We start from the raw sequence: 26,425 nt of genomic DNA, 5'->3' as shown, positions 1-26,425 counted from the left end.
TATCAGCTTCGTGGTGACAAAAGAACGTTTACAAAGTTCCAAATCGATATCCCAAAAACTGAGGCATTAGTTCATATATACAGAAGGATATAACTATATCGACTCAGCTTGTCACACTGATCATTTACGAGTATTTATACAACTTAAACGGCCTCCGACGTTCCTTTAGAATGTTACAAACAACGTGGCAGGTTCAGAACACTGTTCAACATATAAGGTTGCAGTTGTAAGCATTTCTTTGCTACAGAGATACTTAAACACGAAAATATTAATAATTTGTTTTCATTGTTTTGATGCCATTGTTTGGGATTCTTCTACAAATTGGGTAACTGCGCTTGAAATCAGCATATTTTTCTTGGAGTTCAGTGAAGGTCAAACATGTCTCTTTTAAGGCTTAGATTAGATTAGATAAGTAAGTGAGGATTGCACCACGACCTAGGGTCTATTGTGCCCTCTCCTAAGTCACTACGCCTCAACTAGCCCCAGCAATTTGATAAATTCCAATATACTGCTAAGTGCTATTGAGGCGATGTGATCCCTATTTGTCGATTGCAGTTGCTCTGGTTTTCCAGACTCCAAGTCGCAGAACCGGCAATTCGCACAAGAAACTAGGCCCATGTTAAATAAGTGCCAAGCAGCCCGAGTTTTTCCTTTGTGAAATTGATTTGGCAGATTTAATAGATGATATATAGGTAGATATATCATAATCGCCTAGTTTTGTACTATTATTCAGCAGTTCTCCAATCAAGAGAGGTAACGACAGCTAAATTTTTCTATAGTTTCTTTTATAGTTGACATTTTAGGGTCTCGATTTTGGAGGTGCTCCCACTATAGTGCGAAGAAGTTTGTTTTGAGAGGATTGTACAACTTTAAAATTTGTTGAACTGTCATAGATTTGAATTTCAGACGGCCAGATCGGTCTAAGTATTGCCTTATACAAGTAGGTGAGTCGGGATCGTAACTTAAAAGCCAGAATAGTTGCGCAAACTGAATTTAAACTAGGTTCTCTCGATGTGGTTTTTGCATATACCCCGCTTATCAATTGTAAGCCCTGATATTTGGTGCTTGTATTGAACACATAAGGGCACTTGTGGAAATATTCCATGCCTGAGTATATACAGTTTTTTATGGAATTTTCGGTATGCCAATGTAGCATTCGGTGAGTCACGAGTCTAGAGCGGTTAATTCCATTTGCAGCTTTCTAGAGGCGGGGCAAGCACTGTAGTGTAATGTCCAAATATGATTTTAGCAACATGTAATACCGTTTTTTCTTCAACTTTTAATTATACTCTCGCAACAAAGTTGCTAAGGAGAGTATTATAGTTTTGTTCACATAACGGTTGTTTGCAAGTCCTAGAACTAAAAGAGTCAGATATAGGGTTATATATACCAAAGTGATCAGGGTGACGAGTAGAGTCGAAATCCGGTTGTCTGTCTGTCCGTCCGTCCGTCCGTGCAAGCTGTAACTTGAGTAAAAATTGAGTTATCATGATGAAACTTGGTACACGTAATCTTTGGCTCCATAAGAAGGTTAAGTTCGAAGATGGGCAAAATCGGCCAACTTCCACGCCCACAAAATGGCGGAAACCGAAAACCTATAAAGTGTCATAACTAAGCCATAAAGATATTAAAGTGAAATTTGGCACAAAGGAACACATTAGGGAGGGGCATATTTGGACGTAATTTTTTTTGGAAAAGTGGGCGTGGCCCCGCCCCCTACTAAGTTTTTTGTACATATCTCGGAAACTACTATAGCTCTGTCAACCAAACTCTATAGAGTCATTTCTTTCAGGCATTTCCATATACAGTTCGAAAATGGAAGAATTAGGGTAATAACCACGCCCACCTCCCATACAAAGGTTATGTTGAAAATCACTAAAAGTGCGTTAACCGACTAACAAAAAACGTCACAAACACTAAATTTTACGGAAGAATTGGCAGAAGGAAGCTGCACCCAGGCCTTTTTTAAAATTGGACCACAAACCATATCTCAGGAACTACTAATCTAATTAATTTTACATCAAAATAAAAAAAAAATATGTAAATGACGGATAATGAAATCTCGATTATCACTTTATCATGCGAGAGTATAAAATGTTCGGTGACACCCGCACTTAGCCCTTCCTTACATGTTTTCTTTTTATTTTTACTTCTAAAATTCCTAATAACTACATCTCAACTCGTCGAAGCAAGATTTCCACTTTTGCCTTTACATAAATTTCTTGCATTCTCTCACTGCACTCAACATATTTTCTAACCAACTCCTGGGTGCGAAAGTAGGAAAATAGTTTTGCTCTAACGAAACCATACGCTCTCAACTATGCTTAAAATTTCGCACGAACAGCTTCTACTTTTCTTAACGAGTTTTCAACTTTTATTATAGCTAACCAAGTTTTTGGTGTTCTTAAATTAGCGACATTTTCCACGCAGCAGTTTCTCAAAAAATGTAAAAGCATTTCCACAATACGAACTTTTGAATAATAAAAATTTTTGCGCAGATTTTTAGCATTTTCACTGACAAGGCAAAGAAACGGCGCAGAAAGAAAAGTGAAATGGAAAATTTGCATCAAAATTGCTTGTTTGACTAAAAGCAAAGCTGGAAATGCTTAGCTACTAATTTTTAGATCTTCTAGTCGCAGCAGCGAAGATTAGATGGGTAGAAAAAAAAAATATTTTTTGCGAATTTAAAATTTTCCAAAAGATCTTGAAAAGATATTAGATAAAAAATCATGACAAGAAGTAAATTTGTCTGCACATATGTATTTATGTGGAGGGTATTTATGATCACGTGATCACATTTAGACTGTTATGTTCAGTCCGTCGTGAAGCCAACTCCCGAACTTCAAATCTTCTTAAATATTTTATTAAATTAACTTGGATGTCTGCGATCCGAACTGTTTTTGCCTTGAACGTTTGATGAGGAAGTGTTGAAATAATTCTATCTCATCTTCATTCCAACAGCTTATGCAGCTGGCATCGGCTGCTGGTGGTTGACTAACGCTTGTTGAGCTCGTCTGATGCCCAACAGTCCAGTAATAAAACACATGAAACCAACGGAGCTCCTACACGTTCCCCTACCGCAGTTATTGAGACTGAAGTACAGACATGTTCTGTTCTAGCAAGCTTATCAGATTTATAGTTTCCTGCAATACCGCTGTGGCCAGACACTCAAACAAGTCTAAACATAAAATAGTTCGTTGCTAAAGAAGTCTAGACATCTCTTCTCTAGTCTTGAGCGCACAGTCAGCGAACTCAATGCTAATATAGCTACCCCACCGTCGGATTGGTTAGTTACTATTCTGAAGGAGACTGCATGTCAGAGCAGTAGATTTACTGCTACTATAATGGCAGCCAGTTCCGTGGGAGATGCCTTGGAAGATGCTGCAGTGGTCAGATGCCAATATAAACTCCATAAACCCTGCTCGAAAGTTTTGATCCATCCGCCCTCTTCTTTAGCGTGTCTTCCGATGACTTACTGGAAGGTACATGATCAGCGACACCGTAACCAGTTCTAGGAGTACCTGGTAATCAATGTATTTTAGAATGAAATCAAAGTGTGCGAGAATTGCAGAGTGCAGTCATCCAAATAGCCAGATTTTCTGTGTCTGAGGGCAGCTTCCACTTTGCTGCTTTGACCACGTGCACTATATTATATGCTGCAAGGCTTTCTACGCCATGATTCATAGTGATGACATCAGCCGGTTGAATACTCGGAAATTTTTTCTAGGACCTTATAGCATACAAGAAAGACAAAATTGGTTAAAATAATAAAATAGCTGTAATTTAGCTATGCGAAGCAGAAATAGGAAATGTTAGATCAATAAGCTAGTCGAGTATTTGGATACCCAAGTGCTAGGCACTGTTATGATTTTTGGAATATACTTATTTGTAAAAATTTGACATAATAAAAATAAAAATTTCAATTCCTCTCTCTCTTTTCTGTTTCTCTCTCACACTTCCTTTCTCTGTCTCTCTCTCTCTCTTTGTATTTTTTCCGTTTATGTTTTCTTCTCCTTCAAATTTTCTCTGTCTCTTTATACATATATCACTCTCTTTCTATTAAATATTTTTCTCTCCTTCAATTTCTCTCTATTTGTTATTCTCTCTCTCTGTATTTTTTCCGTTTATGTTTTCTTCTCCTTCAATTTTTCTGTGTCTCATTCCCTACCTCTCCCTCTCCCTCTCCCTTTCTCTCTTTCTATTAAATATTATATCTTTCTCTTTTTACACCTTTCCCTCTCTTTATATTCTTCACTCCCTCTCTTTTGTACTGGTGTAGGAATGTTTCGAAATGTTTGTAACTGAATTCAAAATTGCTAATAGCAAAAAATAACATTACTTTTTAAATTGTTGCTTACAATTCTTTTCAAGTCGTAATGCTGAATATTGCTCTTTTCTTCATAAGTTAAGTTTATATATTATAAAGCTCTCACAAGCTATTTGTTCACTTAATAGGCCAAGTGCTTCCGTTGTGGCCACGCCAGATGCTCGAATTGAACAATTTTTCTCTGCAATGGCAATCGGAAGCGGACACAATTTAGTTGTAAAGTATATTAACGAAGGAGACCATAAAAGAGGAAAGAAAAACAAGAAAAATCGTTAACTTTAGTTGTACCGAAGCTATTATACCCTTTAGAAATAAAAAAAAAAAAGTTTGCTCACCAGAACTTGAATCCGATCCTTTACTTTATAACTATAAATCCGATCTGCGCAGGGTATATATATAAAAAAAGACCGAAAATGGTAAATTGGTTCAACTAAAATCAATAAATTTCTTTTTTTTACTTGCCACCACCTTCCAAGTTCACTTTTGTCAAATAAAACAAAGAAGATTGAAATTAGTCAATATTTAGGAGTAGTAGAATTAGTAGCATATCCCGTTAACATCTTGTTGTGCCTTAAGAATTTATAGAGAAGCGTGATGAAGCATCTTTATAAGGAAAAAAAGGTGTAATTTTGATATTGGAGGTCGAAGATTTCTCTTCTTTCCTTACTAGATGACTGATCTAGAGGGTTCTTTGTGCAGCCATAGAAATGAAGAACTGTTCGAACTTATAAATTAGCAATTTGTACAGACGTTCAATTTCCACACCCGTCAGTTCGGTGAGATATCTGAAGGTATGCGCTCGCAAGTGTTTAAGTTTTGACATCCTAAATGTGGGACAGTCAAGAAGGAAGTGTTGAGTTCTTTCCACCTCATCTTCTTCCATACAGCTTTTGCAGATGGCGTCTTGTAAGATTTCCAACCTTACAGCATGAACGCCAATAAGGCAATGGCCAGTTAAAAGCCCCAAAACTAAGGGAAGGCTAGTCTTACTGAAGACAAAGACATCTATAGATGTCTTGCCTTCGATCTTGGTCCAAAGGCTTTTGGGACAGCGCATATGCGGATAGTGGCTGAACTCCCGCAACGCCCTGCTATTGAGTAGTAAAACACAAGAGTATACGGGAGCTCCGACCCGCTCCCATTCTACTGACAGCGGTTCTAGGATGTCTTTTCTTGCTAGCTCATCAGCTTTGCAATTTCATGCGATTGCCGTGTGGCCTGGCACCCATACCAGACTTATCTCAAAGAGACTCGGTGCTATTGACAGCGAGGTCAGGCCTTCTTTGGTCAACATTGAGCGCACTGTTAATGACTTCAAGGCTAGTAACGCCGCCGTTCTATTTGAGGGATGGTTACTTTTCAGAAGGTGGCTGCACTAAGGAGTAGTAAATCTACAGTTACCTTAATGGCTGCAACCTTGGCTTGGAAAACACTGCAATAGCCACTAAATCTGAAGATGGAGTTCATAGAGAGCTCCTGACAGTGAACCCCTCCATCAACTCTTCCGCCAACTCTTCCATTTCCAAGCTTTGACCTATCCGTACAGAAGCCTACTGCCTCTCTCATCCTACGGCTTCTCCCCAACCATAACGCGGTGGCCAATATATGAGCAGTTGGTTGGAGTGGACCTTTGTGCACCACACTAGCTCCGCTCGCACGCTAATGAACGCTCTCGAGTCTCTTTGCAAGTGTGGTCTTTTCTAGACCCCTCTACCAGCTATGTGAAGACTTCATAGAACATAATGAGCTTGATAATGATTTCGTAGAGTCAGAGGACCACCTTTTGCCAATGGCTCTTATAGCATAAGACCTGGATGCCTTTTTTGCACTCTCCTCGATATTCGGCTGCCATGAATCCTTTCCTTCCTTCCTTATTATCTAACCCTTCGTTAGTGTAACCACAATTTTTCGAATAATTTAAGCTATAGCCGTGCTATTTTACTAACCTTTGCTAATCTTCAGACGCTGAGCCGCAAAAATACAAGTCTCTGTACAAGCATTCAATGTCAAATAAAATTGAAACTAATTGCCAGCGAAAGTGACTGATAAGGAACAAGTTTTTGAAAGCACTGGAGAGTGAGGCTGAAGTGATTTAAATGCAAAATGTCGGCGTTGAAGTTTCTTCAATAACTTTTAGTGTCTTAAAAACAAGCTGGAGGCACAGGTGAAATACCAAACAAAAGAGAAAGAAAAAAAGTGTATTAAAATCACCAAAATGAATACTTTAAAAACGACAGTGTGTAAGAAACCGAAGATTTTTTAAGTGAAGAGTTTGAAAGAAAGTGAGAACGGCAATCAAAAAATTGGGAAACTTTAATTTCTTTGCTTTCTCTTCTTTTTTCACCACACAAGTGTTTGTATTTTCGTACTTTTTGTTGTTAGGTTTTGTGTGTGTGCGAAGAAAATCGTGTAAATTAACATTTAGCGCGCAGTTGTGTCTTATTGCCGCTCAGCCGCACCGCCCTGCCTCACGCAGGTGTCTGCCGACTGCACGCAATTCGTAAAATTTCGGAAGAAGTGCAAATTGATTTGCACTTGCCATAAAAGATTTCACACTTAACAACTTTTCCTGCTGCTTTCACTGCTGCTTCTTTTACTTCTTCTACTACTTTTTCTCCATCAACTACATTGCCTCGATCTGCTTCTTCTTCTTCTTTTTCTTCGGCAACTTGCCATTTGCTGCGCTTCATTTAATTCTTGATGTTGCCGCTGCCGTGACAATTTGCCTCCAACAAAGCACTCAATGCGTCGTCATTTGTGACACAGTATTGTTGCTTTTGTTGTAGCATTTCAGACCAAATTTGCGCAGCAAATGAATGAAGTTGCTTTTCACACGTTTCAGCGCCGCTAGCTACAGCAGTTTCAATTTCGCTGCTTTTTTTTTGGTCTATTTCACATTTCCTAATTAAATATTTATGCTTGAGTGATGTGGTCTTAATTACTGCCACACAGTGTCCACTGCCCCGCCACGTCCCTTTGTTAAACGAAAAATATATATTTCGATTGCTTCGTTGTTGTTTTTGTACATCACTTGTTGTTGTAAATGTAATCACGCAACAACGCCTGCGAGAAGTTTGCTCTTATTTTTCAGCACCGTTGGTCGGCTGCCTGCCTACTTTACTGCCTGCCTCCCTGCCTAGCATTTTCGGATGTTACGTATACGCCATGGTCGTTTTCTCTCTCTAATCACATAGTCTGGTGTAATTGATAGCGCGCGTTGGTGATTCATATTATTATTGCGTATTATGTTTTATAATTACTATTTGCGTTATTGTTGTTGTTGTAGCTACTGTTTGCTTTTCGTAGTTTACATGATTACTTTACAGAAAATATTCAGTAATTGGCTTTGTTAGTGTTAGCTACTGCTGAACTGGGTCATTGTCCATCAAATGTATTGTTGTTGTTGTTCTTAATTAATTTTGCAATAATGAATGGAATAATAAATATTACTAAATTTGTGTTTTTGCTGGTAACTGATACATAAATTTTATTAGATGTTTTATATGAAAATCTTTTGGAAGAAATTTTGAGCGACTTTTGAGATTAAAATTATATAGAAATCAATTTTTTATAAGTAATTTGCTTTAATACTGGTTTCTGACCAAATTAAAAATTTCTTTCGGATGTTGACAAATATTGTTGTTATTGTTTTTCCTTTTTTCTTTGATTTTCCCTTATGTCGAAATTGACTCATATTTGAATTTCGTAATACAGAATTACAGATTTCTTATTTCCAAACAAAAAAAATAATAATAATAATTAAAGAAAAATAACAAACAAATAGTTTTCATTGGCAGTACGAAAAGTAATTTAAAATTAAAAAAAAGGTAAAAAAAATCTAAAATCTTATTTTGCTATAAATTTCCACATTTTTTACAGCAAAAGCTCTGTTTGAAATTAAAATATTTTTTTTTGCAGTTTAGAAGCATTTTTTCCTTGTGAGAAAATTCATATTTAGAACTTTAGTATCCACAAATGTTAGTATGGCTCACATCGGTATTAGCTTGCTTTAGGTGGCAACTCTTAAGATAATTTATTGTTAATTCAGTTTTGTATTAATATCTATAAAATTTCAGCCTGTCTTTATTTAACACGCCTTTTAACCTTAAAAACTACTTTATATATGAAGTTATGTGGCAACTCTATCAAAAAATATGTATAAATAAATTCAATTAATAGTTATGTTGAAGTTAAAAAATCAAAAAAATAAAAATCTAAAATCTCAAAAATTATTTTAAATTTGAAATTATGTGGCAACCCTATCAAGAAGTAAAAAATAGTTACGGTTAATAGTTATATTGAAGCTGCTCTAAACAAAGTATGTTATTTTTAAATATTTGTATTTTTGTGAAATTACAAATAGTTGGCAACTCTTTCTTAAAATTTATATATTTTTTAGAATACAAATTTATCGACAAAAAAATTATTGGATCGTATATTGCAGCTGATATAAATTAAATATCAGTTTTTGTCAACGATTGCATTCGGAATTTTAAATATGTGGCGACTCTGTAACAAAATATGTTTATACATATATTTTTAAGAAAAAGTGAAACTCTCTTGAAACATATTATACAATATAATGAGACTATGTATTCCAAAAAAATATTGCTGCTACTCTTATCAAAATATATTTTTTCAATATTGGTTTTTTTCCTAAAACTTCAAATAGTTGGCAACTCGCTACTAAAATATACATATATATTCTTAGTGTAAAGAATATGTGCTTCAACATATTATGTGTATATTGAAGGTAATTAAAAATACTGTTTTTTTTAATTTTTAAAATTTTGGATATGTGGCAACTCTGTACAAAATATTATTTATCTATTTTTAAGAACAGGTAAACCACCACTAATTATGAAGATAATTATTCAAAATTTAAACATTTTGCTCATAATAGGTGGCAACTCTGCTACATAATACGGCTGTCTAAATGAAAAAGAAAGACGAAAAATCTATGCCACCTGTTTTGAATGATCTTAACATATGTTTTTATATATAGAAGTCAGTACAATGAAAATTATAGCATTTTGCATTTTTTGTTTAAAACAGGTGGCAACACCATTTTGAAAAAAACTGTTATTTCGATGTTTGCCATGTATTGCTTATAATTTAAAAAAATAACGCATTTTGTTCGTCAAAATGATTTTCTTTTAACAGCTTTTAAAAAGTTGGCAACTCTGGCAGAGTTTTCTGTATTTGCTTGCCAAAATTTAACTAAACTTAAATCATACAAATTCAGACAGCTTCGCTCTTGCCTTCATAAACACCGCCCGCGCTGGAAATATCAGCAGCGATTTGGCAAACCAACAAGCCGCTTAAATGTGGCTTTACAACAACGCCAAAGTAACAAACAGGTGATGGGTTTGATGACGTCGAAATCAAATTTGCGGTCGGCAACCAGTACCCGCCCATGATATCCTCACACCTACACTCGCTGTGTGCAACAATGGCTATTGTTTGGGTATGAATATATGTACATATGTATATGAATGTGTGTGCGTGTAAGTATTTGTAAGTTTACACGAACAACCACAAATGGCGGCACACGCCCCGCACTCCTGGTAAATAATACTTTAGACAAACGCCACTCATCGCCACTCCCATCTAAATGTAATCACTTGCGAGTCAAGCACGTCGATTCCTATTTACATTGATTTCCTGTGTGCTCGTTCATCCTTCAGGACAAGCAATTTCCGCTAACAAAGTAGCAGCAGAAATAACCGGGTACCGTGTTGACCACGCGCGCGGAACGAAGGCGGTTCCATATTATTTTCCAAGCTGTCTGTGTAGCTTCGAATGAGAAAGTGCTTGTAAGTGTGTGTGTGTGCGTTGGTGTGGGCAAAGTCACTAATGTCGGGTTCACGAATCGGATTTCCCATTTACAGCTTTCGCTCGCTGAATGCAAAATGAGTTACAGCAATCGAAACTCAATGCGCTACTTTTTAAATAAAGCTGCTTTTGTTCTTGTTTTTGCAATATTTCTAGTCTCGAAGAAAGTTGAAAAAAGGGTCACAGCTGGCTTGTGGGTCTAAAAGCGGTTTTTTAATATTTTATTGTGCGCTTAATGGCAGTGAAAATTACACCGATTTGAAACGTGTTAGTCGGGAAAATGAGGAGAGTGCTTAAGAAAACTATTTTCGGATTTTGTGAGGCTTAAAATAGATTTTGGTTTCCAGTTTGACCAAATTTAAAATTTTCTAAATATTTTATATACAAAAAATTAGAAATTATATTAATATATCCATGGCATGAATTGTATAGAAATAAAACATCCAAATCCGGATCTGGATCTGGATACCCGTAAGATTAATAAAAAATTCAGCGAGTATCGAAAATAAAAAATAGAAAACTTAATAAGTTGTTGTAAATTAGAAAAAAAACTATTTTTGTACATATTTTCGAATAGAGTTGCCACCTAGATTAAAATTTGTATATAATATTTAACGAGTCTTGAGGATAAGAATAAAACATTTAAAAAATTAAAAAAAATTTTTTTTGGTACATGTTACCGTAGAGTTGCCACATGTATTAAAATATATATTTATTATGTCAAAATATCGTCTGACTAAAAATTTCTAATATTAGATAAAAAAAAACATATTTAGGTATTAAATAATATTACAAAAAAAATTAATAATTAAGTGTTGCCACCTGTTAAAAAAATATAACCCGACAGAATATCTCTTATACCAGAGTGAATAATATGGAAATGTATAGCATATAGTATATCTTTTAGGGCAATTTAAAATACTTCTATTTTTTCACGGGGTTGCCACGTTTTAAAAATACAATTTTGATATAAAACTATGGCAATTTATGTTAAATTCTTAGTGAAGTTGAGAAGAAAAGTAATATTTCGGTGAGTGAGTTAGTTAATAGGGTTGCCAACTTCTATATTTACGATGTTTAATAGTTAGTTGTGATATTTTATTACAAATAATAATATTCCAAAAATTTTAAAATAAAGAAAATGTGCACCAAGCAGTACTGCGAGCAAAAATAATTCACAAGTAATTAAGTAACAGCTGTTTTAATAGCTTTACCGTTATTTTCTCATTGTTCTCTCAGTGTAGTATGGAATTAGTTTGAAGAAATTGGTGCTTTCCAGAGATTTTATTGGTATGAGACGTTTTAACCTAAAAATTTATTCCATTTGCAGAACTAGTTATCGAAAAAATATATTTTTTCCGGAAATCCTAGACCTAGTTCTGGAAAAAAGTATATTTTTTACTAAATCTCTCAAATATAAAAACAAACACCAGTATTTTTCGATATATCCTAAAAATTTCGAGCCTCATCATTGACTACGAAAATCATTGTCAAATTCCTTTCAATTTAAAGTTAAGAACTTTCAAAGAAAATATGTTTCTAAAGCGATTCAGAAGCGACAGAAATACATACTTGCAGCTTAAGAGCAATAATAGAGCTCTTATGAGCAGTAAATCCAGAGAATCAGCACAAAGGATAAATCAAGTCAATTCAACATACATATGTGTCAAAGGATTAAGTTGTTTGCGCAAGAATATGACAAGTGACAAGTGACTGACAAGGGGGCGAGTTGTATTTGCCAGTATTTGTGGGTCAGCTGACAGCTTGTCAATAACAGTTATAACACTAACATAGTGGCAATAGTGCGGCAAGTAAATGAAAGCGTTTCAAACAAAGTGCGCAGGACAAAGAAGTCAAAAGTTATTTGCGAAGTGGTGAGCGATAGGGAAAAGAGAAAAGGGAAAGAAAAGACTAAATGAAATAGTAAATGAAAAAGTGTGTGAAAAGGGATATTATGGGGCAAAAAAAAGTAATAATGTGCGAACTTAGGCATACCAAAGTTTGGACAGGCTAACGGCAATCTTTGCGCTGCTTATGGGCACGACTCAACACGACAGCGTGCAGCGAAATGAAAATGGCAAACGGCAAATGCGCTGAGAGTGACAACGGGAAACGCGAAAAGCGAAAAGTGCTACGTGCAAGGGAAATAGTGGCGCAGCAAAAGTACCGTTAAAGTAAAACAATTTTCGCAGCTAACGGTCAGCGCTTAATTTATATGCAGCGGCAGTTTGTCATTGCCCTTTTACCATGCGCTTAGTAAGCGCGCTTTTAGTTGCTTAAGTTGTTGTTGCAATTTTTTTGTTTGTTGCAATTTTATTTTTTGTTGTTGTTGCGTAAACATGTACTTCATTAATTTTTTTTTTTACTTTTCATTGATGTGAAAAAAGTGGCTAAGCAACTGCCTTAGTCTGTGTTTACTCAGCATTGTGCCTGGAGGCCTCTCCAGTGTGGTGACTTGCAGTCAAGCGTTAAAGTCGGACGAAAATTTTTCTTTGCGAAATTCTTGTAATCACTAAGCGTGAAATGCTGTCTTTTCACTTATTTCTACACTTTTCTTGCATACTTTCGGAAGAGCAAGAGCTACGTTCGCAAGCTTTTCTGAGTTTCTGCTGTAGAGCCTCGGCGGCTTCTTTGCTGCTTTTTTTCCTTTTTTATGCTTTTTGCTACTATTTGCGGCAACTTATGCTGTCTCCACTTTTGCTTTCTACCACCATTTCCATGTAACTAACTCTGTCATCGCCGACACACACACACACACACACACACACACACTCACACTTCAGTGTTAGTGTCGAGTATTCCGCAGCAGCTTGGCATTCGCCGGCTCGCCTTTGCATTGCTTGGCGCAAAGTCTAAACGAATTTCGTATTTAAATTGCGTTCACAGTCCGCTTGCGGTCATGCCACAAAGTGTTGCATGACTGCTTGTAAATAATGGCGCTAAAGCGGTGATGAGCTCATCGTGCCGCAATGCTTTGGCTTTTGGCATTTGACAGACCAAGCATCATAGACGTTGAAAAACTTTGTCCGTTTATGCGCTTTTTAGCGCAACCCGACGCGCTGGCTGCGCCTCGGTGCGCTCTGCATGTCAGTGGCAGACAAATTTTACGCACAAATGTTCATAGATTATTTTTTCATAGCAAATTTTTGTTAATTCTAATGCTTTGCTAAACTCTGATATCTTCTCGGTGGGCTTGTAATGAAAGAAGCCGCTTTCTTCAATCTTTCTTTTCAATCTTTTTTTTGCCCTTTTTCTAGTCAACTTAATCAATTTCTCATGCAACTCACGTATACATCCGATGTAATTTTGATTGCGGCCAAAAACCGTTTAATTTTTTGATGGCCGCCACTTGCAGTGCCGTTAAAGCGGACTTTATACTCATATTCTTATACATCGTGTCCGTAATTCTCGTGCTTCGTAGCTTATTAATCGTGCCCCAGCTCAAAAGCAGCACACACTAAATTTGGCAGTAAAGCATACAGCCTTTCTTCCCTCATAATATAAGCTGCACACTCACTCTTCGTTGTTTCGTCGTCGTAATGGTCAGTAACGGTTTTGCTTACTTTTATGCCCCATCAATTGACCCATTGCTGTCGACCGACCGCTTTGTCGCTGCTAAATTGTTATTGCGTCGGCCTTTAGGCGCTTAAAGCGCTTACATATTGGCCATCAATGGCGTATTACCGTTACAGTTACCTAATTTATGCGCCGCTACTTCCGGTCAATGATTAGGCTAATCGGCGCTTGAGCTTGTTGAAGTGACAATAATAATAACAGCTTGATGATTTGGTCATAAGAAAGACAAAGTTGTGTTTGTATGACATATAAAGGGTGTGTAAATTGGTAGCGCAGATGCAACATATGCTCTCTTAAGATAAAAGAATAACTGCCGTGGCATATTAAGGCAGTAAAGATATGGAGAGTCTGATCTGCCGTGATTATGCGGCATAGTCTCAATTGCGTTTGAAGCAAATTTTGATTTGTGCGAAGTTTGAGAGCATCTCTAGTGAGATATACAGTGGCAACCTTTGAAACTTGCAAAAGTAGACCCTCAAAAGCTTGATTTTAATTTCAATTTGAGCATAAATTCATTTGACCATAACCTCAATTATCAGCTGTATAGTTGCCAATTTGGTATGCGAAAGTATAGAGAAAAGGAGAATGTTGCGAAGTTTCGAATGCTCCATAATCATATTAAATCCAATTTTCATTGCAATTGAAGCACCCTACACAATTATGTAGTCGAGGTACTATTCAAACAGCGTTCTTGTCAGATATATATACATATCTTTTTATTTATTGCTAAATTGCCGTTTTTATATTCTGAAGATTGCCATCAATTGCCTACTTAATGTAATGAATATTTGATTATTAGCAGTTTGTTGGGATTTTCATGAACAAATTGCGTAAAAGTGAGTTAGCGGCATAACGACAATATTAAAGAACGCCCTAATTGACAAATTGGTGAGAAAGTAGGAAGACGACACTGATATGCTTACTCATACTTACTCAACTTATTCAGAGAAGACCAGAATGAAAAAATGCTTGTATTACTTAAATAGAAATATATAATGAGCTATTCAACTACGGCGGCGAAGAACTGATAAGGAGCATACATCAGCTTCTTTGTAGAATACGGTCAGCCTCGAAATTCAACAAAGAATAATCTTGAAAAACAGCTGTTACTTCGGACTAAGTAGGCAATTGAGAAGTACAGTCCTCTCTCGACGAACAAAAACCAAACTCATTCATACGTCACTCCTTATTCCCGTCCTGCTACATGGTGCAGAGGCTTGGACGATGACAACAACTGATGAGTTGCGAGTTTTCGAGAGAAAGATTCTCCGGAAGAGTTATGGTATTTTTCATATTGGCCACGGCGAATACTGCATTCGATGGAACGATGAGCTGTATGAGATATACGACGACATTGATATAGTTCAGCGAATTAAGAGACAGTGACTACGCCGCCTAAGTCATGTCGTTCGAATGAACGAAAAAACTCCAGCTCTGAAAGTATTCGTCGCAGTACCCACCGGGAGGAAGAGGAAGACCTCCACTCCATCGGAAAGACCAAGTGGAGGAAGACCTGCCTTTGCTTGGAATCTTCAATTGGCGCCACATTGCAAAAAGAAAAAGAGACTGGCGCGTAAATGAGATTCTGAGAAAAATTGAAGAAAGAGCAGCCAAATTGATAGCTTATACAGAGACTATGTAGTAACTACTTATACTAGAGGTAAAAAGCGAACTGATGCGGAGACTCAATATGGAGGTGAGCGTGATCAAGGTCAATGGTGCTCTCTATGCATTTAAGAAGATGTTAGGGTCAACATGAGGCCTATCACCTGTCCTTAAGCATTGATGTTACCCAGCAGTAGACAAGCCAAACATACTTCACGATGCTTTGGTGTGGTCGACCGCTTCCAGTAAAATACCACACAGGAAACCGTTGGAACGAACACAACGGTTCGCTGCTCTCTGCATAACGGGAGCACTAGGAACCACTCGGATCGGGTCGGTGGATAGAATGTAGCAAATACCCTAATGATTCATCTGGGAGATACAGTTTCGCATCGCGTTAAGAGAGGGCGGATGGTCCGATCCACCAGCGGAACTCTTAACATATACATGGACGGTTTAAAAATTTCTGATGGAGTGGGCGCCGGGATCTATTGCGTGGAGCTATATCTCAGGCAACCCTTCAAGCTGGCGGAATACGAAAGTATTTTCGTGGAAGCAGTCTTTGATGTCATGGAAGCTGCTGAGATGGCTAACAAAGGCAGAAAATGACCTAAAGAACTTCAATAAATACGTCGGTAGCCAGCGGCAAATGAAGCAAGAATCTCATATCGCATTGTGTCAGAGAATGTCCTTATAAGCAGAGAGTCAGTTGAGATAGTGGCTGCATATATACTGGCTTCCAGACCCCTAGTACATATGTTGCTTGGAACGAAATAGCTGTTCCACAAGTTCAAATATTTCTTGCAGTACGTCCTTAATAAACTTTAAAAGCCATATTAAATAAAATTGAAATATATTTGAAGTCTTAAGAAGATATATAACCAATTGCTTAGTCCTTTTGATGTATATTTATGAAGCACATGAACTACTGCGGCTTTTAAATTAATAAATAATTCTATAAGTAATAAAATATATATGCAAATACATTTTCATGTACATATGTAGATGCAGTATATACTATATAGCCACATATAATATGGGAAATATGTCCTAAATGATCATTCTCAGCGCAGTCATTTACTTGCCAGCTAGAAGAATGGCCGCTTTCCACCATCAATTCATTCAATATTGCAGGTATGCTTTATTAAATATGCTCGTGCATGTTCATGCACATATGATTACATATGTACATTCATATATACAGACAATATTTGTTGTAAAAATAGCTTTGCCAGTGTACTTAGCTGCAATCTACACAGCTGAACTACTTTGTATCAGTTCTGAGAAACTGTGGTATTTTAAGTGGTTCCACAGGCTAACTATATATTATGCACAGGTCTATATGTCTATGTGTATTATGTACGTATACGTATAGAATATGTATTAAGCTCACCCTCTAACTATGGGTGACTGAGTGCATTAGCTTGCTTGACCCTTGCATTAGTCTATATAAAACTGTTAAAGCACGGATTAAAGAGTTACTAAAGTAACACATTATGAAATATGCATGCGCACACACACATACAAACACATTCAACCGTAAATTTACTTGCTGAAAATGCAATATTCAATAAAGGCGATTAACTCATGTAGTAACAGTGGGGGAGAGAAAAACTGGCATAACAAAAGCAATAAATAAAAGCAACAATGCGGCTCAAAACTTAGATAAATCGTTTGGAAGTTGTTGTTGTTGTAGTAGTTTGCTAGTTTTGCAAGCTTTGGCATGTGGTGTGGTGAAATGGAGAAAAAATTTGGTACAGCCACCGATAGCGGGGCAGATTTCAAGAAGTGTATTGTGGATGGTGCATACATGTACATATGTATATACATACATACATACATACTACATATGTACATATGTATATTATATACATTTGTATGTATATTACTTAATATGCAAAAATTGTTAAAAAAGCGACCATTAGTTTAACCATTTACTGCATTTTAGGTAAAGTGAATGATTACGGTGTATGTCTTGTGCATTTCAATTTGACTCAAAGCAAAGTAGTATGTAACTAGTCCGAAACTAGTTTCAAAAGTGAACACAACTCGTTTTAAGAGCCTTTCTAAAGTACACATAACAAACTAAAAGTAGGCTGAACTAGTTTTCGACCAGTTACATTGTAACTAGTTTAGGACCAGTTCGTTACTAAACTGTATATGATTTCTAACGAAATTTTAACTAATGTTTAAATAGGCTAAATCCATAACTAGTTTTGGACCAGATCGTTACTGAACTGTATATGATTTCTAACGTAATTTCAACTAATGTATAAGTAGGCTAAATCCGTAACTAGTTTTGGACCAGTGCGTTACCAAACTCTAATTAATTTCCAACGAAATTTTAACCAGTCTCAAACTACACATTTTGTATAGTTTCATCCTTTAAGTATATTCTTCCTCTAGCAATATTTGTATTTAACCCCGATAGTAAGTTTAACCCACTTGTCTAAGTCTGCAGCTGCACTGCAACGGGAGTGTGTGTTTTTGCTTGCTCTTCTACAACAGTTAACTGCTCGACTTATATATTATGTAGTCTAATCCAAAGAAATCAATTGAGCATACTTAAGCGCTAACTTACTTGCACTCCAACAATACCAAGTACAGCACTCAACGCAACGCAAACAAAGTTTACTTGCATTTATGCTTATCCGTATGTAAAAATAATCCAAAAAACACAAGAACCATCAGCGTGCAATACACAACAATAGTTATCTGGGGCATCAGCCAGCGTATTATCTCAGCTAAGTGACGTTGATGTGTCGCAAATACTCACTTCGCAAGCTTTAACTTTTGTTATTGTTGTTTTTTATGATTATATTCTGCGTGCCTTTGTTATTGCTTACCACTCGCATGCATTAGCGTTCAAAGGAAATCGAGAAAATGTATGTGTTGGCGAATGGGTTGCGGGAGTCTGAGCATTTCTAATTCCGCATTGCAGCAAATCGAATTTCATTAGAAGTGAAATGATGCCATATACCCATATAGATACCCTTGGGGTTAGCAGGGCATTACGTTGCGTGAGCTGTTATGTTTAGATATTCTCTATAGTTCTGGATTGGTAAATGTATCGGTATTTTCTTTTGTTTTTTTGTTATTCCCTAACTGCCTGCAGGTGCTTTGAGGAAAAATGTAATAGCTCTCAGTTCTCTTCCGCTTGTCACAAGCAGCGCTCCCGAAGAGTGCGAAAATTTACTTAAGGAAATTGACAAGTTGAGCATGCATCGGCGAAGACATATGTATGTACATATATCTATATGTTTGTATTATATGTGGTCTGAATATGTTTGTGTAGAAAAAATAGATTTATTGCGTCTATGGCATATTTCAGTTTGTGTTGAGTTATTACTTGTTTGATAAGTAGGAGAGCGTTCTTATAATTTTTTTGCTGTTAGAACTTTTTTATATAACATTTAAGAGCCTTCGAGTACATCAAGGTATTTATTTTTTCTATGTGTTTGTCTTTCTCTTTTTTTTCGGAAAGCTGAATTCACTTCAAAACGGCTATGTTTTCAGCAGGCATCATACTTTTTCCTGCTTTCAAAGAACTAACCCCCTTTATCTTTATCTCTATCTTAACTTTAGCTTTATCTTTATCTTTGTCTTTATTTTTATTTTTATCTTTATCTTTATCTTTATCTTTATCTTTATCTTTATCTTTATCTTTATCTTCATCTTCATCTTTATCTTTATCTTTATCTTTATCTTTATCTTTATCTTTATCTTTATCTTTATCTTTATCTTTATCTTTATCTTTATCTTTATCTTTATCTTTATCTTTATCTTTATCTTTATCTTTATCTTTATCTTTATCTTTATCTTTATCTTTATCTTTATCTTTATCTTTATCTTTATCTTTATCTTTAACTTTATCTTTATCTTTATCTTTATCTTTATCTTTATCTTTATCTTTATCTTTATCTTTATCTTTATCTTTATCTTTATCTTTATCTTTATCTTTATCTTTATCTTTATCTTTATCTTTATCTTTATCTTTATCTTTATCTTTATCTTTATCTTTATCTTTATCTTTATCTTTATCTTTATCTTTATCTTTATCTTTATCTTTATCTTTATCTTTATCTTTAATCTTTACTCTTTAATCTTTACTCTTTATCTTTAATCTTTACTCTTAAATCTTAAATCTTCAATCTTTAATCTTTAATGTTCAATCATTAATCTCTACTATTTAATCTTAAATCGCAATTCTTTAACCCTTAGTCTTTACTCTTTAATCTTTAATATTTAGTCTTTAATCTGTTAGCTGTAATCTTTAATCTTTATCTTTATCGTTATCTTTATCTTGCTTTTCTTTAAAGAGTGGAGAAATTTCCTACTGGCCTCTCTTTGAGTCTAACCGTTTTTATTAAAAAACATACATACAAATAAGACCCTTACTAACGGAAATCAGCCAGATATGTGAAGGATCACTTACAGTTATTACTTTTGTACTTTCGCTGGCAGCCTCGAAATAACAAACCGACGAAAAAAGCCAGAGAATGCCAAGCAAAGGGAGCACGAACAAATGAAACAATACCAACTGAGCCTCATACTCGCTTCGGTACTACACTGCCAAAATTGTCGCAAAATTACGTACCGACGAAAAAACATGAAGAGCGCACACACAACAACAACTAAATATGTATATGCATGCATATCTGAGTTAAGTGGCGAAGATATTGGAACTTGCGCGTGTATGGGGTATATCGAAATTTCAATAAATGACACATTGCATGACAATCACTTGGTGCTTGAACGGTGCTAAGCGGCTGCAGAGTGGGTCCCAACTATATATAAATATTCTATATAGATAGATATATGCACACGTGTGCAGAAAGAATATACAATAACGAGTTTTCCACGCGACTTACAATAAAAGGCGGCTCGAGCACGCTCACAGCAGAAGAAGGGAAGGACACATTTGTTGTTTCGTGTGTACTTTTCTTGCTCACTTTTTTATTTTTATTTGTCTTAGCGACATTTTTTTCAGTTTCGCTGTGCATATGTTTATTTGTGTTCGACAAATTGACAAGGAGATTGTCTGACTGGCTAGTGCTGCAGAGGGCTCGAAACGATCGCTTGGTGCGTGTGTTGAAGAATTGCTGCTATAACGCGTGTGTGAGTGCGTGTGATAGTTGACAGTTAGAGTACTTATTTGTGAGTTTGTACAATTCAATATCCATGGATGATTAAAGAGTTTTGAGTGTGCACATGCTGACTGTTTTTGGTTGCAGTGGAAGATAAGTGTAGGCTTCAGCCCAAAAATTTAAATTTTGTAGTGGAGTGAAATGAAAGTATTGGTTTAAAAGAAGCGATGGAAATATATAGTATTTAAAGCCACATAAAAAGAAGATAACTTAAAAGACATGTTCATATTTTTCTAATTTTATTTTTCATTTAATTTACTTTTAGTTTTTGCAAATATTTCCACTTTTTTCTTAAAATTTTTAATCAATTTTAGCCCTCTTTGTATTCTAAACTTTTTTTTTTGAAATATGTTACTATTTATTTTCAATTCCATCTTTATCTCCACTTCTCTATTTCTATTGAATAGTCGAAAAAGTCTCTTCGTATTTCTAATCAAACCTCAACCCATATTTTTATATTTATAATGAACTATAATGAACCAAATATATACCATTTTGGTCGACTATTTTTTCTCTAGAGACATTATTCCATCAGTGTAAAACTTTTCTGGTTTCTCGGCGAAAAACTGCGACAAGTGAGTTTCACAGGCTTCTCTTGAACCCAACTTTACTCCATTATGGAAGTTCTGCATTGATCGAGACAAATGTTAGTCCGATGGTGCAAGGTCAGGGCTATATGGTGGATGCATCAAAAGTTAGTAAGCTCTCCTAGTTTTTGCCGAATCATCAAAGATGTGTGTGGTCTAGCGTTGTCCTGATGGAAGACGAAGCCCTTTCTGTTGATCAGTTTTTTTCGAATGCTTGCTTCAATCTCATCACTTATTTACAGTAAAATATAAAATCAATCTTTTGACCAGGCTGCAGCAGTTCATGATGATGATTCTTTTCCAATTCCACCAAACACTCACGATAAGCTTTCGAGGCGTCAATCCTGGCTTTGTGACCATTTATTGAGCTTCACCACGCTTAGGCCATGACCTTTTTCGCACATTATTGCCGTATTTGAGCCACTTTTCGTCTCCGGTTACCATTTGCTTCAGAAGTGGTACGATTTCATTTCACTTCAACAAAGAATCGCAGATGTTAATTCGGTCCATTACATTTTTCACAGACAATTTATGTGGTACCCAAACATCGAGCTTGCGTTTGTAGCCAGCCTTTTTTAAATGATTCAAAACCGTTTGATAATGAATGTTGAGTTACTTAGCGTTGTCATGGCTGCTTACGCGAAGGCCCTGTTTAATATTTTCAATAATTTCATCGACTTTTTCAACGATAGGTCGGCCAGAGCTAGATGCATATTTCACTTCGAAATTTCCAGAACGGAAGCGAGCGACCCTTTGTTGTGCTACACGAACTGATCAGATACAATTGATGTCAAAAATACGAAAAGACTTTTTCGACACCTAACATTTATTTTTTTTTCCCCATCTTTCCACTTCTATAATGAACTCCAGCTCTATCTCTGTCGCTGACGCTATCTGTAACCACTCGAATGCTAAACAAAAACGACCTGCATTATCGAATTTCGTCGGCTTTTTTATGTAAACTGTGTCATATTGTTACAACAACAACAATATAGCAAGCGTGCGTCTTTAGTTGAGCTCATCAGCAGAGAGTCTTTGTTGAATGGACATATAGGCAGTGAATGGCATAGATCTCTCATTGAGTTTCATTATGGGTAGCTTCAAAGGCTTTTTGATTAAACTGACGTTGGTTCTGGAACACAAGGGAACTAATTAGTGCAAATGAAATTTCTAAGTACTATATCTAACGATATGTCTTATTTGGAAAGCAAAGAGAAAGAATTTGAGGCTAAGAAGTAAATATAACCGTTAAAGCATAAGACCCAAGTTACTCATACGCCCACTGGTACTCTCTCGTATTCCTATATTTTAAGCGAAAAGCCTTTATTCATAGATTTTTTTCTAAATTTAGGCTCGAATAATAAAGCGTGAAGAGCAAATATTTTATTTCTTCAAGAAAAACTATTATAATAATAATAAATTAATCAAAAATGTGTTCTAAAAATTAAGTGTCAAGTTTTGTCCGGGGTAAACTTCTTTAATACTGAACTGATTGCAAAAAAATTAAACACAAAGTGTCCAGTTTGATTAAACTTAAAAGATTGTGTAGCTTATGTGCTATTTTGTTTGCGATGAAAGTTCAAAAAAATATAAATAAAAAATACAGTATATAAGAACAATAAAAAGATACAAAAATAATAGCAATTTCCAAATTTAAAAATATATTTCTTAACCTAAGCATATATTGAGAATTCAAAAATAATAGAAATTTCCAACTTATTATTTCATTAAATTATTTTCTTAAATTCTCAACATATGCTTATGTCTAGAAATATATTTTTTTTTATTAATTTTTTAAAAATTATGTATACCATGGATTGTTTGAGTTAAATGTAGTCTCAAGCACAATATTCATAGTTCACTCATCTCAAATTGTCCTTTGCTTTCCATATAATACTGAACTAATATCTCTCTCCCTTTCGTTTTTTTCTTTATAACAAAAATCAACCTACTTACCAGCATTCAAACTACGACAAACTAAAAATAAACTTTCCTTTTTACTATCTTCTCTTCACAGATATGCCAGCCAGCGGACCTTAAAGTGAATATCGACACAATTATAATGCTGCTCATAAATTGACGTTTATATCGGCATAAAAGACTGTAAATAAGAGGCAAAAGTAGTGACCAAGCAACGATCGGATTATGAACCCTAAAAAGGGCGGTCAACAGTGTTGGGTAAGTGCTTTTCTAAACACTTTAAATAGCTATTTTAGTAACTGCTCCACCACTGTTACTCTTAACACATGTCGCTGGCAATGTTTGCAGTTGTATTTATAGTGTGTTTAGTTGGCAAAGTGTCAGCGGCCACATCGCAAGCTATTTTTAAACAGAAAAACATACACCTTCCTGCCTCCGTCTGAACTGTTTGCACAAGTGTGCTGCTCATATGTATAGTGAGACAGTTATGTGTATCTGTGCGGACATGTGTGTGGTCATTGAGGCGTTATCGACCAGCGCGCTAACTCATACAAACACACACACACACATACATCTAAATGTAACAGTTAGCAATAATGCAGCATATTTATGCACACTTTTACTTATTTTTATACGAGTGTATGTGTATGTGTGTGTGTGTGTTGGCCTGGCTTAGTTGCAGGCGCCTTTGTGTAACAGCTGTGTTTAGCAGGCGCACCGTGTAACAAATGCGCCTCGACCTCGACCTCATTTCGTTGGCTGTCTCCTTGCTAAAGGCAGCGTGCATGGGATAGTCGACTTGAATTGTAGTTCTTGTTGTTTTGCGTTTTGTTTCAATCTTAAATCGTGGAGGCAAAATGTGTAGCATATTGAAATACAAATTTGTTGTTGTTGTTTAGCATTACAACAATTGTTATTCGTCCTGCTTAGCATGGCAGTGATTTTTGTTTATTTTCTCAAGGCTTTTTGCCTCACATGTTTTTTATTTCGAATTTCTTTTGTTAAGAGTTTTCCGTTTTTTCCCCATTCCCATTCGCTGCGACACACATTTTTTATTACATACTTTTTCGCGCGCGCTGTCATTTTGTGTGTTTGTGTGTATGTGTATATTTGAAGGTGTGTTTGTTCGCGCGCATGAATTGTTGTTGTTTGCTGCCACGCCCATTAGTTTTGCCGACAGACGGCATTGAATTGCTCAGCGCAAGCGACATAAAAGGGAAAAAAGTGCAAATGGATTTACCAGCAGTTACTTATACGCCCGGTGGCACCGTTTCGGCAATGGGGCGCGTGCTCGTTTATTTCATGTGATAAGCAAACAGAAATACGTAGATTTGTTTGCAAAATAAAGTGAAGCTGAAATCTTTAATATGTGTTTTTAAAGAAAAATGTTGAAAAATTTAGTAAAAATTAAAATTATAAAAAAAATTAACAAAAAATAAAATTATAAAACCAAAAAACAAAATAATTAAAATAAAAAATATATAAATTATTTTAAAAATAATTTAAGTATAAAATGAACAATATTTATGCTTCCGTTCAACGTTTTGCTAAAAAAAAAATTATTACCAAAAATATTGATAAAGAAAACAAAATATAATAATTATTCAATTAAAGAAAATTATCAATTAATCTTACTTCATTTGATATGATATGGAATTATCTTAAGCAATGCAAGGAAAAAGCAGCCCTCAAAGCAGGAAAATATTTCTTTTTAAAATTGTACTAAAATCAAAGTTACTCATACGCCTAGTAGTACTAGTTTCGCACTGGGAAGCTTAGGTAAATCAGCAGGCGTAAATAAGGATTTATAGTGAATTATGCTATAATCGCGTATGCGGTGTCTACGCCAATAAAGTGAATTATGCTGTGAATAATATAATATTAGAAGGATGTTACCATTTTATAGTGTTTTTGGTGGAAATATTAAAATAAAAAAAAAATGTAAAGAAAAATTTATAAAATTAAAAATGGTTTTCCTAAATTGAAAAATTAGTTCAAATAATATAAGTGGAAATTAAGTTATTAATTATGACTGTACAAATTAGATAAAAATGTAGAATTAAAAACAAAAAAAATTTCAAAGAAAAAAAAAAATAATGAAATAAAAGATATATATTTTTTAAATAAAATTAAATAAATGCAATTAAAAATAGTTTTCCTACATATAATATTGAAGTCTGTCAAGCGTCTAAAGGAAAACGACAAAAATAAAACAAACACTATAAATATATGTATTAAATACAAACGAGGTAAAATGTTGCTCATACGCCATGTGCGCACTTCATGAATGGAGCTGAACTGCTAGGAACATATGTTTTTAGATTAAACCATGGTCAAAAATATGAATATGTATAATATGCACTGCTAAAATAATAAAAAAAATTATTTTAAAAAATACTTGAAAGAAACTAAATATAAAGAAATTAAATATAGTAAAAAAGTAGTTTTAAAACTTAATTTAAAATCAAATATGTGATTAAAATTTTCATTAATAAACAATATAAAAACAAAAAAGTTTGTAAAAAAAATTAGTAATTGATAATTTTTAGAGCAACTAATGAGATAAAATATACGTGTTTATGTAAGAATATTAAAGTAAAATAAAAATGTTAAAAATAATATCAAGCAAAAATAAAAATTAATATCTATTTCGAAAATAAATTTAAAATTTATTAATTATAATTAAGTTAAAATTACAGTCATAATTAAAATTGAGATTAAAATTCAAAGCCATGTGTGTGTAAAATTCTTACACTAAAAGAGATACATTAAAAATTATATGATTAAAAATTATATGAAGTAAAATTAATAAAAAAAATTAATTTAATTTAAAAATTAAAATTCAATTAAACATTTTTCTAAAATTTATTAATTAAAATAAAATGAACAAAAACTAAAGATTATGATTAAATCAAAGTTAAAATAATGGTTATAACTAAAATTAAATGTAAGAATTTTTATTAAAAATTAAGATCAAAAATTAAAAGCTCTAAATTAAATTTAATTTTAATTTCAATCAAAACTCAAATTTAATTACATTTGAAATTAGAATTAAGATTAAAGATGAAATTGAAATTAAAATTGAATTTAATTTAATTTTAAAATTATTTAATTAATTAAAAGTTAGAATTAAAAATTAAGTTGAAAATTAAAATTAAAAATTAAAACTTATAAAAGCATACAAAATATTTCTAAAAATTATTTTTAGATTTTAATTTAAAATCAAATATGCAGTTAAAATTTTAAAAATGATATTTAAGGGAAAAAATAATAATTTAAAATGTTTAGAGAAAATATTGTAACGAAATATAAGTGTGTATATAAAAATAGTAAAGTAAAAGATATTAAATCAAAAATTCAAATTAACATTTAATTTATAATTAAATTAAAAATTTGATAATTAAAATTAAGATTAATTATAAATGTTT

At 34.4% G+C, this 26,425-nt stretch overlaps 1 protein-coding gene and 1 long non-coding RNA gene across 5 annotated transcripts in view; one reads left to right on the top strand and one right to left on the bottom strand.

Moving 5' to 3' along the window:
- The window catches only part of LOC120772772, a 497,265-nt gene that overhangs the window by 134,250 nt on the left and 336,590 nt on the right, over positions 1 to 26,425 (bottom strand). The window lies entirely within an intron of this gene.
- LOC120772778 overlaps positions 1 to 26,425 on the top strand; it is a 354,753-nt gene that overhangs the window by 82,066 nt on the left and 246,262 nt on the right. For both annotated transcript variants that reach the window (XR_005705093.1, XR_005705092.1), the window contains exon 2: positions 23,095 to 23,255. This is a non-coding gene — a long non-coding RNA (uncharacterized LOC120772778). The remainder of the gene's footprint in view (positions 1 to 23,094; positions 23,256 to 26,425) is intronic.

The sequence above is a fragment of the Bactrocera tryoni genome, chromosome 3, assembly GCF_016617805.1.
Source record: "Bactrocera tryoni isolate S06 chromosome 3, CSIRO_BtryS06_freeze2, whole genome shotgun sequence".
Classification (NCBI taxonomy): domain Eukaryota; kingdom Metazoa; phylum Arthropoda; class Insecta; order Diptera; family Tephritidae; genus Bactrocera; species Bactrocera tryoni.
The sequence above is the reverse complement of the archived record's forward strand: the minus strand, read 5'-3'. Positions and strand labels throughout refer to the sequence as shown.